The sequence below is a fragment of the Eupeodes corollae genome, chromosome 1 (assembly GCF_945859685.1).
Source record: "Eupeodes corollae chromosome 1, idEupCoro1.1, whole genome shotgun sequence".
Taxonomy (NCBI): Eukaryota; Metazoa; Arthropoda; class Insecta; order Diptera; family Syrphidae; genus Eupeodes; species Eupeodes corollae.
Window position 1 is genome coordinate 22473741 of NC_079147.1, and position 13595 is coordinate 22487335.

At 28.1% G+C, this 13595-nt stretch overlaps 1 protein-coding gene across 3 annotated transcripts in view; it reads left to right on the top strand.

The window, feature by feature from the left end:
• Positions 1-13595, top strand: part of LOC129941323 (AN1-type zinc finger protein 6) — a 142077-nt gene that overhangs the window by 73828 nt on the left and 54654 nt on the right. Inside the window, exon 1 of one of the 3 annotated variants that reach the window (XM_056049922.1) lies at positions 6122-6143. The exons of the other annotated variants lie outside the window; for them this stretch is intronic. The gene's annotated coding sequence lies outside the window, so the exon portion shown is untranslated. Of the gene's footprint in view, positions 1-6121; positions 6144-13595 lie in introns of those variants that run through there. 3 annotated transcript variants of the gene reach the window in all.

Here is a 13595-nt window from a genome sequence, read left to right on the forward strand (position 1 = left end):
TAAATTCACCAATACAAACATCAATTTCCAATGAAACCAACTATTATCTCAACAATTCCTTTGTGATACCACACTTAAAAGCAGGGATGAAAATGTTTTTCAAAGCAATCGGGCAGAAATGTATTATTTATCGAAATACCTGTTTCTTCTTTTTGTTTTAAAAAACTGAACTGAACATTTTTGCCTCTTTTCGCTATCTCTTTTTAACATCAAGTCAAAAAAAGATACAAAAATTAAATGACAAGGCAAGTTACCTCAAAAAAGTCAAATACCAACACCAAATAATTAATACAATTATTGGGCCTGTTTCTTAAGTCTCAATTTCTTTAAATTTTAATCTTAAAGTCTGCCATTTTTGTGTATGAACATGACAGGACTTTTGAATAAGTGACAGAAAACCATGGATAATGAACAGATCCAATTTATTTCACCAACAAAAAATTAAATTAAAACAAATTGTCAGTTTGTTTTCAAATTTATGTTTAAGGGGAAAATTGTTACTAAAAAGTAAAAAAAAAACTGGGAAAAGATATTTGTTACTTCGAACATTTTACGAACTAGAAATGATTTTACCTCCAAAATAATTTTATTTAACGAAAAATGACGTTTCTGACATCTGATGAAATTTTGAAAAAAAAAAGATTTTTTGGTACGGAATGTGAAAAAAATAACTTTACTAAAAGTTGGTAAAAATTATTTTCGACTCGAATATCCTGGAAAAATAAAAGATATTGGCTTCAAACTAATTTCACCTTAAATAAAATATTGCTGACAAAATTCAGTTAAAATTTAATAAAAATCCAACAGACAGTTTTTTCATAAAAAATTCACGCACACAATTGTTAAAAATTCGATGCTCGATATCTCTCGTATAAATGAAAGTATTGACTTTAAAATTATTTTATTCTATGTTTTTTTTATTGCTAACGGAAGATAATGGTCTTAGAAAAGTCCAATCTGTATTTTTTACATAAAAAATAAAAACTAAAAATTGTTACTAAAATTGGTAGAAATTGATTTTCAACTTAAAATCTCGGGTACAAAAACAGATATTAAACCCAAACTTATTTATCCTATGCAAAAAATTGTTGCTTACTTTTAGATATTTTTTATTTTAAAAATATGAATACATTTGCAAAAAGAAAATAGTTTTCGACACAGAAACAAAATGGACTTCAATTTTGTATCTCATACAAAATATTGTTATTAACATTTTGTTAAGTTTTTGCATCGCAATGTTATTTTTAATATAAATTAACATGTAAAGAGACAATAACTTATTTTCATATATATAACATCAATTGGAAGTGATTTTGTCATAATATTTCACGTAACAAAGTATCTTAAAAATAACGCAACATTTTAAATGTGTAGAAAAATTAAGAAAAACGAGTTTTTATTCTTCAATAATATGTCGCAACTAAGGCCGATTTTGTTGAGTCAAAGTTGAACATAACTTATAAATAAATAAATTAGTAAGCGAAACAGTCCATTGAGAATTAGAACCTAGTGACTCATAACTCTCAATAATTTCTCGGTGCGAGTACTGTTGTCAGGAATTAAAGGAACCTAAAGTTTTAAGCCGAATCCGAACGGCAGATCAAGTCATGATTTTGATTTTATTCACTCAAAGTTGACGTTTTCAACTGTCTATTTCCAACTGTAGAGATAATCAAACTAAGATTTCTATAACTTCCAAACAAAATGGAAGTTAGAAAGCAAACTTGGCTTTTGATAAAGAAATATTAGTTTTAGGTGTTTATTTTGAAGTACGTAAGACTAGAATTTTGTTCAAAAATATCTGAAGTAAAGGTGAATTTTTTTATTTCAGAGAAGATTGGTTAAAGGCGACACTTGTATTTTTTCAAAATGAATACAGCTTGTGACTCTCATAATAATGGTGGTCATAATAATGTATGGCTATTATTCTTTTTTTCAAAACACCTTATTCATCCATAAAAATCAAGAACCCCAACTCGCTGTAATACTTAGAAAAGTAAAATTAAAAAACCAAGCTTTCTTTTGCCAAGTATTTGCACTTTGAACTGAACATAAAAGTCGGAAAATGTCTATAAAGATATAATATTAAATATGAAGTCTGTGAATTCAACAAAATCTTGAGCAGTAGTGCCACCATTAAAATCACTATGTGACTGCAAAAATATGTGACTGCCAAATACTGAGTGCCAAAAGTGAATTCCAAAATATGCTCATAATGTTTAATTATCCCTCAACCCCTTGTTTGTCTCGATAAGTACTTAATCCTAATAAAAACACGTTATATTAAGAGAAAATCAATTTTTAAATTAACAATATCTGTTTAACTTTCAAAAATATCCCTGGGATATTAAATTCTAAAGTAGGACAACTTTTGGTTTTAAACTAGGAATTTAAGAAACAAATTAGTGCACAAAAACGAATTTCCAACTTGCATTCTAACCCTAGAGTTGTAATGAACTCTAAAGTTGGTCAACTTGACAGTTTGTCTTAAGTTAAGCAATATTGAAAGTAATCACCCTAAATAGACTTCCAAAGCACACAAATTCTAAAAATGATCGGAATATTGAATGCTGGTTAAAAAAAGTGTACATATATATATTTTACCTTGCAACTTTTATCTGTTAAGTTTCATACACACCATCAATGGTGTCTGTTGATTTTACTTGAACAAGTCTTGATTCAGGTAAAATTGATCGTTCGTAGGACCATCAATGTTACCCACTGTTAAAATTGACACATTGATGGAAAACTAACAAATTTCGACTTCAATTTGAACTGACAGAAAAATGATAACGTGGTGCGAATTTTGGTAATTTTGGTTATGTCTGAGTATTATGTGGATATTGTGTAATCATCATCATCGATTCGAGATAAAAATTGTAGACCTTCATAACTTTTAGTTTCTCAAAAACGTAGAGTTCATAACAATCGTTCACATAGTTTAATAAACTTTGGCTAAGTTCATTAATGTAAAAATGCAGCAGTTATGCAAGATTTACATTCATAAATGTAAATACACTGCATTACTACAGTCGGTAACTCTGTTCAAAAAGACAGTCTGACAGCTAAAATGCGATCAAAGCTGCATTCTTGCAGTAGTTCGTCTGTTCATAAATGCATTGCATGAATTTTGTCGGCATGACTTATGCATCTAGTTGCATTTTTAAACTTAGCCTTAATCCTTTTTTTAATTAGAAAGTTGACCAACTCTAATAGTTCATCCATTATCAGAAAATTACTGTATTCTTCATCTAAATTTGACAGTTCTCTAAGTAAAGAACTGCATCCATTGTTTCAAGAATCACTTCTTTTTTATCCACGGTTTAGGTTTTTCCGTTTTAAATTACAACACTGGAGTTCCTGCTGCAGGACACATAAATCATAAGCGTCCATCATCTTTTTGAAAGTCTAGAAAAAATTGAGCAAAAAATATAGCAATCTGATTATCAATGTTAATGATGCGTGTGCTGACTAGTCTTCATGAATGTTACCTGACAGAAAAAGCCGTCAATAAAACTTGACAATAATCGGTCTAACACAGTCTAATTTTACTAAAAATTTACAAAATTTCACTTAATCCTGTTCGCGTACTCAAAAATTTCGCAGTTTTTCGTAAAAGACAGCGCTCACGACAGAATAAAATATTTCCCCAACCTAAGAATTTTAGACCAAGAAATTTTATTGGGCTGATTTGTAAAAAGTGTCAAATTTGATAAAACTTCAAATAAATTAAATAAATGCAATTTTTTTAGAAAGAGAACAGTTTAAAAATTATTATCATTCATAAATTTAATTCTTAAAGACGTTTTTCATATGTCAAATGTCACTGACAGTTCATTATATCATATCGATTTTACTTGATGGTAAGAAGAAGTGAAGCTACCTTTTCTTTTTAATTGATGAAAGCAAGAAAAGGTAATGAGAAATCAAAACGAGTCAAATAAATTTAAAAAAAAAAAGAATGATCAATAACAACAAACTCAAAGAACTAAGTACTTAACAGCATTTATTTAATGATGAATAAATTCAATACACCTTAATTTAAAAAAAAAAAATTTAATTTTCGCGGGTACTGCCTCTTGCGAGGAATTGACAAACCCTTCAAGAGTAATTCTTGTCATGAAAAAGTGCTTTCTCAAACTAGCCGTTCGGATTCGGCATAAAATTGTAGGTCCCCTCCATTCCTGACAACATTACTCGCACACAGGAATGGTTGAGAGTTGTAAGTCACTAGGCCCTGGTTCACAACGGACTGTTGCGCCACCCCATTTGATTTTTGATTTTTTGAAATTCAATACAATACAAATCGAGTTGCCATCCCTGTTTGCTGCTACTTCTACAGACGACAACGAAGACTACGATAATACAACGACAAGGTACAAAGCTACATCAAACACAACGATACACAATAATGATGGCGTTGTTGAATTTTGAAAAATGAAATATTTTATACACACCACACAAAACAACAAGCGCTGGGTTTTTCTTGGTTTCCCCTACCCAAAAGACTCATTTATATCCGCCTTTATGTGGTGCGGGCAAACTTCTAGTTCATATTCAATTTTAGTCTGAATCGAGTGCTTGGAGACTTCGCCAACTTGGGAGGATCAAATCCACGTTAGATAGGTTTTTTTTTTTCAAATTAATACAAAAAAGAAAAGACAAGAAAAATTGTCATTGTTAAAAATTTAGTTTGTGCCCATTGCATACATTTTCATTATCGAAATTGAAATTATTAACCAAAAGGAAAAAGTTTGTTTAAAAATAAAAAAAAATATACATATACTTGAAAGAGTGATTGTTTTTTACTTTTATTTATTATTTTTTTTTAATAATAATTTGTGAAGTGCGATTTATCACACAAAATAAAAAAAGAGAAAAAATCTATTATACTCAAAAAAAAGTGCAATAATTATACAATAAATAAAGAAAAATATATATAAATTAGCAAAAAGTGCAATTTAAAGTGTGGAAAAATTAAATAAATGAATTTATTATAAAATTTTGTGTTAAATTCAGTTAAAAAATGTAAGTGAAAGCTTTAAATAGAAATTAAAGAAAAGAAAAAGTAAAATAATCTAATTAATATTATCGTGTGTTATGTGAATAACATTTCTAACAGAATTTCTTCTGTCACTGTCAAAGAAAAATAAAATGAAAAAATGTCAAAAAATAAACGTATGATTGAGTGCTCCCCCTGTGTTTGAATTCTTTTTACACTGCTATTTAATACCTTTTGCAGGAAGTCCCCCATTTTGTTCGTTAAGTTTTAGTTTTTTTTTTGTTTTTTAAATAAGTTTTTTGTTGAAGATTACATTTAAAAAAAAATCGTCTTGAATTTTAAAATACAAAATAAATTAAATAAACTTTTTCGCTCGAAAGTGAACAAATATAAGTACGACGTAGAAAAGGAAAATAAACCTTTGGTCGTTTTCTCATTTCTTCTGTGTCTGCTGCCGTACATAATTTTTCTTTATCTTCAGTTTTTTTTATTTTTGTTGTATTTATTTAGTTCGATTTTGTTTTTTAGTTTCTTGTTCATTTGTCGGATTTCTCTTTTTAAAATTTCGACTTGAATAAATTAAAGATTTAACAGTGATTAATGAAATAAAAAAATGACGTTAAAAAAAAGTAGATATAATTTATTTTATTGCTCTTAAATTGTTTTGTGTTTTTTTTTTATTACCTTCCTATTTTTTTTTTGAGAAATAGTATTGTGTCAATTTCCTTTGTTTCTCTGTTTTCCCTGATAATTATCATTTTTATTTCTTCTTCGTTTACCACGTACCTACCTACGTTCTGTCTGGTTTAAAAGTAAAACAAAATAAAATAACGAAACAAAAAAAAAAGCGATGTGTGTCTGTGAGTGTGGTGTACTTGGCTTCTTTTTTGTTGTTGTACCTTAATTAAACTTATTTGCTGCTTTAAAAATAAGTTACAATCTTAAAATAAAAAAAATTATCTAAATTAAGTGTTTTAAGTTTTTTTTTTTTGATTTTGTGTTTTTGTGATAAAAAGTATTTTTTTTATTTTTCTTTATTTCTTTCATGGGATTATTTCTACAAAAATCACAAATAAACCAACAAACATATGTTTTCTCCTCCAATTTATTGTGGATTATAATCATCGAAACTTTATAGTTGGTGAGTATTTTATTTTAAAATGAAGTAATTTTATCAGCTGTTTACTTAACGAAAAGTCAAATAAGAAAAATAAAAACCTGGATAAAATATAGTTTATGCATATTTGCAAAATAAAATGTTTTAATATTAAAATTTGGTGACTCACCAGCAGCAATCTCACCACCATCATTGTTAGTCGTTGGTAGAGAGTCTTACTTCATTTTCACCATTCTTCCATTGAATTTCATTTCGTTGGTGAAACTTGCGCTGCTGTGTTTGGTCATTTGGTGTAGTAGAGTGAGTACGTTACTTTATGCAAAGAGTGCAGTGTACACCATAATAATATGTATATATCTATCGGAAATGTCACAAGGGATAACAATGAATGAATGACAGACAATTTATGTGCGTTTTTTTTTTCTTTCTTTTTTAATTTTATGTCATGCTGGCTGTCATATGTAGCTGTAGATTATGCAGTGTGCGTTGTTGTCATAATGACATTTCGTACATTTTTTCGTTTATTATTTTATTGAATATAATAGCGCCATTGTGAGTCACAATAATTTTTTTGCATTATTTTGATGCTGAAACTGAAAATCCATGGCAAACGGACTTTCGCTATGAGATTCAAACGTTTTGTAAAAATAAACGAATTAAAAAATATCGTAAAATTACATTTCTGGTTGTATGATGATTTTTTTTTTAACGTTTGCGTTACGTAGCTAGGTATGCGATATGTCATATATTTTTGATGAAATGATTTCAGTGTCTTAATAATTGAAATATTATGTTTAATCAAATCGTACTTTCTCAGTTTTTATTTATGGAATCTAAAAATCGACAAAATATGTCATGTGTAAACAGACCTCTATTGGGTGTGTTTTAATTTGCAACTTGCAATAGTTGTCAAATAAAATCTCGCCTTTTCTTTCGAGTTGTAAAAAAATTTAATGACATTTATGATTTCCATATTTAGACTTATATCATTATTTTGACGTTTCAGTGTCGAATTTATAAGATTATTTTGCAAAATTCTTCAGTAAACTTTTAAAATTAAATGTCACTGAAAAGTCAAGTCAATTTAAGAAATTTTGCAAACTTACAGTACCTATCAGAACAATCAAGCCGTTTTTGTTAACCCTTGAAAAAAAGCAACTAAATGTTACCTTTCTCAGTTTTTATTTATGGAATCTACAAATCGACAATATATGTCAAGTGTAAACAGACCTCTATTGGGTGTGTTTTAACTTGCAACTTGCAATAATTGTGAAATAAATTCTCGCTTTTTCTTTAGAGTTGTAAAAAAATTGAATGACATTTATGATTTCCATATTTTGACTTATTCAGATTTGACGTTTCATTGTGTGTCATTCATAGTGTAAACTTTCAAAATTAAATGTCAGAAAGTCATTTACTGTTTAACTGTTTCAGGCAAGTGCCATTTAACAAATTTTGCAAAATTTACAATACCTATCTGAAAAATTAAGCCATTTTTGTTAACCCTTGAAAAAAAAACATCTAAATGTTTTCCAAATGAATAAACACCCCTTTTTTAATAGTCAGATATGACACTCTACTCAACCATAAGGGATGGTAAACAATTTGATACACATACCCATTTATTCAAAAAACTAGCCTGAAGATATAAAAAATATATATACACAGATATGGATGCATTGTATCTAAAAAAAAAAGATTAATAAAGTGCCCTTTCAATAGATACTGGTTTATTTTTTCAATCAAAAGTGACACCATGTTGAGATATAATTTTTGCTTAAGTCATTGACCGCGTTTTTTTTATATACAAACATACATAATATTTAATTTGTGTATAGAAGAAATGTGTTGACATGTTATTCCATATGGTTGCGAATTACTTCCGCTGTTCTTTTATTTAAAAGGAATTGAAATAAGAGTCAATTTTTTAACTTTGTGACAGATGATCCCTTGGTTTGCTAAATTTCAAGTTATTTTTTGTTTAGAATCTTCTTTCTCTTTGTTTTACTTTGACAGATTCGTTTGAGTTTTCAGTGAAAAAGCGAACGAACAGATCAAAATTGCAAATGTCATTATAATTTCAAAATGGCGTCTCGTTTTTAGTAATGACTTTCATTAAATAGTAAAAATATTGTTGCAGCAAGTGTCACAACAATTTCACTTAAAGTCCAAGCATAAAAATCACCCTTGACATAAATACACAAAGCATAAATATCTTATCAGTTCAAATTTAAACCAAATTAAAAAGTCTCGCATGTTTTCGATTTTGTGTTATCAACTTAAAGTCAAAAAATTGAAACTTCCTAAATAACAATAAAAAGAAACAAAACAGAATTGACATTTTCGTTCTCTCTTTTGGAATTTTATTTTGAAAGACTTGTTTGTTTTCTTCTTTAAATAAAAATTCAATAAATAAGTTTTGTTAACCAAAACAACATCGATAATGATGATAATAAGATGAAGCAATTTGCTTTGCTCGCAAAACAAGAAAATAAAACATATATGTAGATAAATTCTGCATTTTTCCAACCAACAATCAATGAGTAAAAGAGAAAAAAACAAAGCTGAATAAATATTAAAAACAAACAATATTACCTACATAAAACAACTCAAGCCAGTCACAGCCGTGTGACCTAAAATAACTTAATAACATAATTTATATCTCCCCTTCTCTTAGCCATTTAGTTGACTAACAGTATATCAGTATATAAGTTTTGTTGTTGTTTCTGTTTCACGAATAAATTTATTTTTCTTCTCCGTCATTTTAGTGTTTTTGTTTTAGATGGAAATAAAAAATATTGAATGGACTTTCTGATAAGATAGAAAAGCTATTTCGATATAATAAATTAATTATACAGCATTCGATGCACACTTGCATTAAGATTTTTTTTTTAGAAGAGAAGTTAGAAATAGTTTTTATGTAACAATATTAAACGAAGTTTATTTCTTCCCGTGTGTTTTAATAAAACGTTTTTATTAGATCTCCTTATTTAACTGTCTAGTAAAATTGCTCGTCTTAATGGGGTTTAAAAGTCGCACTATTCCTTAGTTTTATTAGGAATAGTGACAGTACTTTCGTCAAGTTTTAAATAACTGTTTTGATACAGCTTAAAGAAAATAACAAAAAAAAGGTTTGTCACATTCTTCACCGAGTTTCTTAGATTATGACGAAACATCACTAACATTAATAAAATCCCATAAACTTTGACACATCTGAAAGTATAAACATATAAATCTAAAACCTGAAATTAACCCTGGTAATGGAGCATTGTTTTCATCCCTGTCAAACTATATACCAAGTATAAACCAAACAGGCCCAATTTTCCGAATGTCACATTGAACCAATGGACAGATTTCAAACCAATTGTGGAGTAAATTTAGTGTTGTTTTTATATATATTTTTTTTTTAATTTGTCGTGACTTTTATGGTAAAATTTTTGGAATTTATTTTAATGAAATTATATTTCAATTTTCTAAATGTCAGAACCAATATGACAGATGTCAAACCATGTAAAATAAGTTTAGTGTTATTTGTATTTTTTTTTAAACTTTTTGGCATTTAAATTAACAAAATTTTATAAGAAAAAACAATTTCGGAAAACCATGATTTTGGACGAAACATCACTAAAATTAACAAAATCCTTTGAAATCCCAAAAACTTTGACGCATATAAAACAAAAACTTAAAATGAACACGTAATGGCTCTTTGTTTTTATCCCTGTTTAAACTATGTACCAAGTATAAACCAAACAGACACAATTTTCCAAATGTCACATTGAACCAATATGACAGATGTCAAACCAATTGTAGAATAAGTTTAGTGTTGTTTCTATTTTTTTTTTTTTCAATTTGTCTTGAATTTTATGGTAAACTTTTTGGAATTTATTTTAATGAAATTGTATAAGAAAAAATAATTTCGGAAAACCATGATTTTGGACGAAACGACGAAACATCAATCCTTTGAAATCGCAAAAACTTTGACGCATCTGAACGTATAAAAATATAAAACAAAAACCTGAAATGAACACTGGTAATGGAGCTTTGTGTTCATCCCTGTCAAACATATGTGCTTAGCATAAACCAAACAACCAAAATTTTCTAAATGTTACATTGAACCAATATGACAGATGTCAAACCGATTGTAGAATAAATGTAGGTAATTTTTATATATTATTCTATAATTTGTCGTGACTTCTGTGGTAAACTTTTTTTCATTTATTTTAATGAATTTGTATAAGAAAACAACAATTTCAGAAAACTATGATTTTGGACCAAACATCACTAAAATTAACAAAACCCTTTAGAAATCCCAAAAACTTTGATGCATATAAAACAAAAATCTGAAATGTACACTGGTAATGGAGCTGGGTTTTCATCCCTGTTTAAACTATGTAATTAGCATAAACTAACAGGTCCAATTTTCCAAATGTCACATTGAACCAATATGACAGATGTCAAACAGATTGTAGAATAAATGAAGAAAAGTGATGTCATTTTTGTTTGTGGCTTGAAGACGGGGATTAGAGCTTCCGAAAATATTTGTTATTATTTGGTGGGCACCACGAAATTCAATTTATTAACCATTGTGATACGAATTAGTAAGATGTTCCTTATACTTTTTATATATTGTTCTAGTGCTTTGTTTAACCAATGTTACATTTCTGTTGGCAAACAAAAATAGATTTTTTTATGTTTTATTAAACATTTAGCCACGAGTTCAAATGTTAGAAGATACTTTATCTTCCTTAAATCCCGAAATTTAGCAAATAACACCAACTCATTTATTGCACTGAACGCACTCATCACAAACGACAATTTCATTAGTCGCATTCACATAGCTAGTGGCTACGAAGTCAAAATTCAACTAGCTTTGTGAATGCAAAACTACACTACGTATTATATTATATTATATTATATTGACAAATGCAAATATATAAAATAAGAAACATTTTTGATTTTATAACTTTAACTTATCCTTTGTGTTTTTAAATTCAATAAAATAAAATTTAAGACACAATTTCAATGATTTATATTTGTATTTAAATATTGAACAATTTATTTCATTTTGAATTCGTGTGTCTTTAACGAGCAGCTGATTCTGAAACGTCAAAACCATTCTCCACTAACTTTGTAGCCGAAATTTTTACACTACGTCGGAGGGGAAAGTTCAACTACTTTTGTACTTACATTTAGCCAATCAGAATTCCTTGACTACGTAGAAACTAGCTTTGTGAATGCGACCATTAATATGCCCTTTTTTCTCCAATTTTAAAACATAAATTAGGTTTGTTCGTTTAGTTTATAGACCTCAGTTTCTACCAATTTGAACAGATTTCAGAAGAAAAGTGCTGTCAATTTGTAACTTCTAATGAAACACTGCGAAAAAAGTTATTTTTGTTCTTATTTTACTATTTAGATGAAGTTTTATTGAAAATCTTTAAATAATAATTAATGTTAATCGATATTTGTTTTTCTATCAAGACATATGATATTAGTTCGTTTCCTTTTTTTCCAAACTGTAATTTAAAGTTACATAGTTCTGTCAAAATGCATATGGCTCAAAATCACCAAGGTTGCAAATTTCAAAATTGGTTTTAAGACAAAAAATTTAAAGCTGTAATGATGACTTTGCTTATACTGTAAACGTTGACAGGGCAGCGCACAGAATTCTGTACTTTTTTAGTAATTTTTTTTAGTATTAAATATCTTACAGAAACCATCAATTCTGGAACTTTTTTATCAGTTTGATAAAATCAAGAAAAACACAACAAAGCACATAATTTAAGCTTTGTTTTATAACATGGGTATATTATGTATCTAGATATTATATACATAATCTTCTATAAGGAAAATACGTCAAATCATGTCCGGGAACGTTCCCGAAATGACCATCCACAAAATAACGATTTCAAATAAGAGCACCCTTTGATTATACGTCGGCCATCTTAAATGCGATCTGACTTTGTCAACAGGAACATATTTGTAATTTTGTTATCGAGTCGTAAAAAAGAATTTTTTCAATAATTAAATGTAATAAATACGTTCACGGAATGTCGGGCTATTTATGTACGCTCTACGAATAATGAATAGAAAGGTACTTATTATGTAGATATAATTTATTTTACGAAAAATACTCTGACAGCCGCCTTTGTTATTGTTGTCTTTTTCCACTGACGTTTGACACCGAATGGCTGCGTTCACTTACAATTATTTTAGATAGATTATCGATATGTTCACTGAAATGACTTGTGCGGTATCGGAGAAACTATTTTTGCATTTTTATAGTTACAAATAAATAATCTTTTAGTATTCTTTCTAAAACTAGATTTTGTATACAAAATACGGTGTATTAATTAATGACCGGGGTTAAATACACTAAAATTTTTCAATAATATTTTGGACTTGTTGAAGATTGTACATTAGGACGCGTCCCCGAAATGATTTTCTATGCGTTTATATTGATTTAATTTAAAATTAACTTTATTAATAAATTATATCGTTTGATGGATAAACAAAACAGGTTAGTTTTAGTATTTTATTAATTTTTTTTCAATTAAGTCAAGATTTAAGGCATTAAATTGCTAGCAAAGCCAATTCTGCACCTTTTTGATTTTGAGCCATATACCAAAGAATAAGTAAAAAAAAAAACAACGCCGTGTCCTGATTTGATCGCTCATGAAATAGTGAAACAAATTACTTAAAAATGTCAATCTCAACAACGCAATAGACGCAAATACATTCTTCACACTATCAGAAAATGTCAAGAACCTTACTAATGGCTACTAAATCGAATATTTTTTTGTTTTGCTTTTGACATTTGCGACCGGCAATGTCGATTGAAATAATCTTAAAAATGTTCTTTCAATTTGTTCTCAATCCCGAAATTTAGAAAAAGCTCTAAAATATGTTTTACTACAAAAAAAAAAAGTTGTTACCTTGCTTAATATGATTGATCTTACAAGGTTACAAATAATAAACAATTACGAAATAAGATTTTTTCAAGACTTGATTTTCAAACACATTGAAACACACGCATAAAATCCTAGAACTCAAGTAAACAACTATCGATAAATTAGAACTGTTTGATTTAGTTCATATTCTACACACAAAAAACAAAAACGTTTTAAGAATTAATGAAGGCAGTTTTATCTTTAATTTGAGGTTTTGTTTGTGAGACATTTGCTTGGTTTTCAAAATTAGGCCAAATACTAAATAATTTGAAATACCAAAAAAAAAACAAATACAAAACACGAATAACAAAAGTTTCTTTCTTTTCCACCCTTTTTTTGTGTTGTTTTTAAATTTAACTACAAATCTATTTTTGTTTTCTGTATTGTGTATAACTTAACTTCAGACACACACATGTGCCTTAAAAACACTTGTAGATATCAAATAAATTTAAAACATCACACGCAGGCAGGCAATGACGTTATTATTATTTTATTTTTCTACACGACCTCGTGAATAGAATACAAG